We start from the raw sequence: 5,169 nt of genomic DNA on the forward strand, positions 1-5,169 counted from the left end.
GCACTTAGTAAATGCTTAATAAATATTTTGAATGAATAATTGAATGAAGGTCTTACTGAATGAAGTAAGTGATCTGTAAGGTCCTTGTAAGCTGGGAGATTCTATAATATTTAAAAAAAATCAGTATGTACCTTCCACTGTATCCTCTTCAAACACGTCACTTTATTATCTGTGTGGGTGCTATGCAATGCAGGGCACATGATTTAATCACCTATACCCAGGCCACATCAGGGAAGAGGAATGTTGCAATGTTCTTTCATCAGCCTCAGAGCAGAGTGATGGTGACTAATTGGACAAGGGCCACCATGACCCAATTTTGGGGCCCTGTCACTTCAGAAATATTTAAAACCACACTGTGGGATGGTAGAACATAGACTGACTGCTCCCACCTGACTCCACTAATGATAGAACTATAAAGAGAGCTCCAATCTCCAGAGCTATTATTCTGGTGCTTCCCATGAGCATTTTCTGTATTAAAAAAAATGGAATTTAAAGGGAGGTGTGGGTGTGGAAGAAGCTGAGTCTTCAAATAGCTTTCTGAAATACCATCTGAAACAGGAAGGGCTTTGAGGAAAGGACTGTGGGAATGTGTTTAAACAACAATGGAAAGTGGATGCGCTCTATTTCTGGTTTTTAGAACACTTAGCATTTAAAAAACCTTTTTGTTTGTTTTGGATAATTGTGTATGTACCACGGTCATCTGCTTTGTTGGTAGTGATTTTTTTTTTTTTTTTTTTTTTTTTAGGTAGAATTCCTTGTTGTCTAAGAAAGCTCTCTCTTATACTGACTACATATAATGTATTTTAAAAATCCAAATTTTTATCATGGCAATTTTCTAGTTCAGTAATATATCCTTTTCCTGATTATTAAATCGTGTGCACAGATAAGGATTTTAGAAAACTCAGAGAGTGATTTTTTTTAAAAAGCACCAATAATCCCTAATGTTCCAGACAGTATAAATATTATTAGCATTTTTTTATATCCATACATTTTTTAGTACATATGCTAGCTTTCTACCAAATTTGGAAGTTATCTTTATGATTTCCTGACTTAAAATATGCTAGGGTACATACTAAAAATTTATTTTGGGGGCCAAGAGTTAGGATTCCAGAGAAATTACAGGTCATGATTTGCTTTTAATGGGAATGATTTTTGTAGTGCCTTCTCATATGGGCGGCAAAAGACTTTATTCTTATTGGATGACTCTTTTTGGGAGCTGGCTTTCAAAGCAGTTGAGAGCTAGGCACAGCTGGAGGGCATGTGACTCCAGTCAGGGGAGATGGACCCACAACTCAACTCAGTACTAAAACTGAGTAGAGAAAACAGTGATTTCAGGTCACGTGTCACAAAGGCAGTTAATTTTTATGTAACTAATTCTTGACAAATGTATATAGCACACATCAGGGGAATAGCTTTTAGAATTTCCTCATTTGGTGGCACCTCGCTGGCTCAGTCTGTATGCTATTCTTGATCTTAGGGTCATGAGTTTGAGCCCACATTGGGGGTAGAGATTACTTAAAATAAGAAAATAAAATGGTTGATGTGGAAAGATCATATGTATTTCACCCCAATTAAAAAAATTTAGGGGCACCTGGATTGCTCAGTTAAGGGTATGACTTGAACTCAGGTCATGATCTCATGGTTTGTGAGCTCAAGCCCCACATCAGGCTCTGTGCTGATAGCTTGGACCTGGAGACTGCTTCAGATTCTGTGTGTGTATCTCTCTCTCTGTCCCTCCACCCTCTGTGTGTTAATTTTTAAAAATTTTTTTTCAATTAAAAAAATTAATTTGATGAGGGCTCATGATTCTCTTAAATTAAGAAATGAAGGCTATTCTATGGGTGAGATATACATTGTAGGTATATTTTACACAACAACTGGATTATTCTGTTCATACATCATGCAGAATATTTTCCAACTATTAATATATTATTTTAATTTTTTCTGCTTATGATTACATAGTTAAAACTTCTGACTAACCTACAAAATGGATTTTGTAAAGTGAACCAGTATAAACCTAAATAAACTTAACACTGGATCTGCTGATAGTCAAGAAACTACATCCATATCCTTCATTCTTTTTCAAAAGAAGTATTAGTATTTAGGATGTTTATATGAAATTCTACTCATAAAATATAATATATAAACGGTAAACCTGGAATTAATGTAGTCCAAATTTCTCATGAGGAAATTCTGAGTCTGGTATTTTTATCTTTAGGTCACAGTACTGGTTAGTTTCAAAAACAGAGTCAGAATAAAATTGATTTGATTTTCTTTTTCTTTCACTTTATTTTTATTACTCTTTGTTTTTTAGTTTATTTATTTTGAGAGAGAGAGTGACAGAGCATGCAAATGGGGGAGAGGTAGAGAGAGGGAGAGAGAGAATCCCAAGTAGGCTCTGCACTGTCAGAGCAGAGCTCAATGTGGGGCTTGAACCCACAAACCGTGAGATCATGACCTGAGCCTAAATTAAGAGTCAGATGCTTAACCAACCGACTAAGTCACCCAGGCATCCCTGATTTGATTTTCTATCAAGATTCTTTACATTGTGCCCATGCTTAACAGCCAACAGGTCTATTTCATTTTTATGGTAGATTGATTGTGTTTATGGATAGATATAAATGAATACAGAAAAAAAATATGTATGTAATTGTATCCCTTTTAGTATTTTTGAGTTTTTAAAAAATAAACATATATACTGAAAAGGACACATCAATAATTTTCACAAAATGACCTATCCATGTACCCAGAGTGCAGGTCAAGAAACTATTACCAGTTCTCAGAAGCCTCTCTTGTGCTCAAGAATCTTCTCTACCTGTTCCCATAAGAATTCTCCTTACTCCATCACTATAGATTAGTTTTTTCTTATTGAATTTTATATAAATGGAACTTATAGATATCCTCTTTTGAGTATGGCATTTTGCTCTGTCTTATAGATGTGGATTCATTCATGTTGTTACTTGTAGTTTGTCTGATTCTTGTAAATTCTGTAGTGTAGAATATGCTATTGTGATAATATTCTACAGCTTTTTTTTATCCATTCTGCAGTTGATAGGCATTTGAGTGGTTTCAATATATAAGCTATTAAAAATAGTACTCTGATTAATCTGTTTCAAAAATGAAAATATACATACATTGTGAATATTCTAAGTGACAATTTCACAAATCATAGTGAGTGGCATTCATTTCACAGCCTTTATTTTGAAAATTCTCCTTTATTTCTCTATTGCCTATTATGGATAAGGATTTTCTATATTTTAATAAAGATTCAGAGGTAAAAACTGTGGCCCCCACTTTTAGGATGCTTATAGCTTTACAGGAAAGGCCACATCATGTATACATTTTACAAGTTTGGAGAAGGGTAAGGATTTTGTGATGAGATCTTCACTTCTGCATTAATGGTTTTTACCTACTAAATTTCAAATTCAGTACTTTTTTTTTTTTTTTTGGCCACTATATTGTACGTGGTGCAGGTGTATTAGTTTGTAATGTAAAATCATTTTCTACCATAGCTCAATAAAAGCTTGAAAGCCCTAGCTTTCATGGTAGTAGCAGGAATATTTTTACTTTAGTTTTTAAAATTTTTTTTAAAATGTTTATTTATTTTTGAGAGAGAGACACACACAGAGTGTAAGCAGGGAAGGGGCAGAGAGAGAGGGAGACACAGAATCCGAAGCAGGCTCCAGGCTCCAAGCTGTCAGCACAGAGCCCAACGCGGGGGTTGAACTCATGAGCTGTGAAATCATGACTTGAGCCGGTCGGACACCCAAGTGACTGAGCCACCCAGGCATCCCAGGAATTTTTTTTACTTTAATAAATGTTACCAATTCCCCACTGACAAACTAGGGAGGTGAGCATTTATATATTTTAGTTTAGTTTAGATTTTAGTTTTTATTTAAATTCTAGTTAGTTTACATATAGTGTAATACTAGTTTCAGGTATAAAATTTAGTGATTCTGGGGCACCTGAGTGGCTCAGTTGGTTGGGCTTCCAACTTCTGCCAGGTGATGATCTCACAACTCGTGGGTTCGAGCCCTGCATTGGGCTCTGTGCTGACAGCTCAGAGCCTGGAGCCTGCTTCGGATTCTGTGTCTCCCTGTCTCTCTGCCCCTCCCTCACTCATTCTCTCTCTCTTTCTCTCTCTCTCTCTCTCTCTCTCAAGAATAAATAAAACATTTATTAAAAAAATTAAAATTTAGTGATTCAATGCTTACAACACCTGGTGTTCATCACAAGTACACTTCTTAATCCCCATCACCTATTTAACCCATCCCCGCCCCCCCCCCACCTCCCCTCTGATAACTATCAGTTTGTTCTTTATAGTTAAGGGTCTGTTTCTTGATCTGCCATTCTCATTTCTTCCCCAGGATGTTTGTTTGGTTTCTTAAATTCCACATATGAGTGAGATCATAAAAATATGAAATGCTTCACAAATTTGTGTGTCATCCTTGTGCAAGGGCCATGCTAATCTTCTCTGTATTGTTCCAATTTTAGCATATGTGCTGCCAAAGTGAGCACAGGAGGTCAACAGTTAAATATAAAACACTTTTCAGAGTACTTTAAGATTCTGTAGTGTTCAGTCCTTGGGTAATGTCACTGTGCCTAAAAACCAATATACGTTCAAAAGAAATGCATGTCAGCTATGTAACTGCATATATATGCCAAAAAGGACAATTTTGAAAGAAACACTGTTTCATTACTGTTAGGTACTAACAAAGATTGTCTCCTTGAGCAAACCGTAGCCAGCTTCTCTGAGCCCTTTATCTCAAGTAGGCTCAACTTTTGGACTGTGTATTCATCCTTGCATTGCCCAGTTTCACCAAGAATCCTTTTGAGTCAGTCTAGCACATATCCCTCTAAGCCTTGATGTTTCCTTTTAGTAATTTTCCATCCAGTGACCCCTACTGTACTCCTTGACCATAAATCCCCACTTGTCCTTGTATTCAACTTGTGGTTGAGCCCAACCTCTTCCTCCTACTGCAGAATCCTCCTTGCAGTAGTCTCTCTTGAATAGTCTTTCTTAATGTTGTTAACAAGTGCCTTGAATAATTATATTCTAGTGGGGTTTTTTTAATAAAAAATATATTCTCCTAGGGAAACCCAATAATCCACCACCTTCTAGTCTCCTTTTCTATTTATATCTTACAAATATAAATAAATATAGATAGA

The 5,169-nt window shown here is 36.0% G+C and overlaps 1 non-coding gene across 1 annotated transcript; it reads right to left on the reverse strand.

The window, feature by feature from the left end:
- Nucleotides 1–4,411: 4,411 nt before the first annotated feature.
- LOC125935939 (U6 spliceosomal RNA) lies at nt 4,412–4,518 on the reverse strand. Its single transcript, XR_007461899.1, has one exon. It is a non-coding gene; the product is annotated as a U6 spliceosomal RNA (small nuclear RNA).
- Between the last annotated feature and the right edge of the window lie 651 nt (nt 4,519–5,169).

Source organism: Panthera uncia (genome assembly GCF_023721935.1).
Source record: "Panthera uncia isolate 11264 chromosome A1 unlocalized genomic scaffold, Puncia_PCG_1.0 HiC_scaffold_17, whole genome shotgun sequence".
NCBI classification, from domain to species: Eukaryota; Metazoa; Chordata; class Mammalia; order Carnivora; family Felidae; genus Panthera; species Panthera uncia.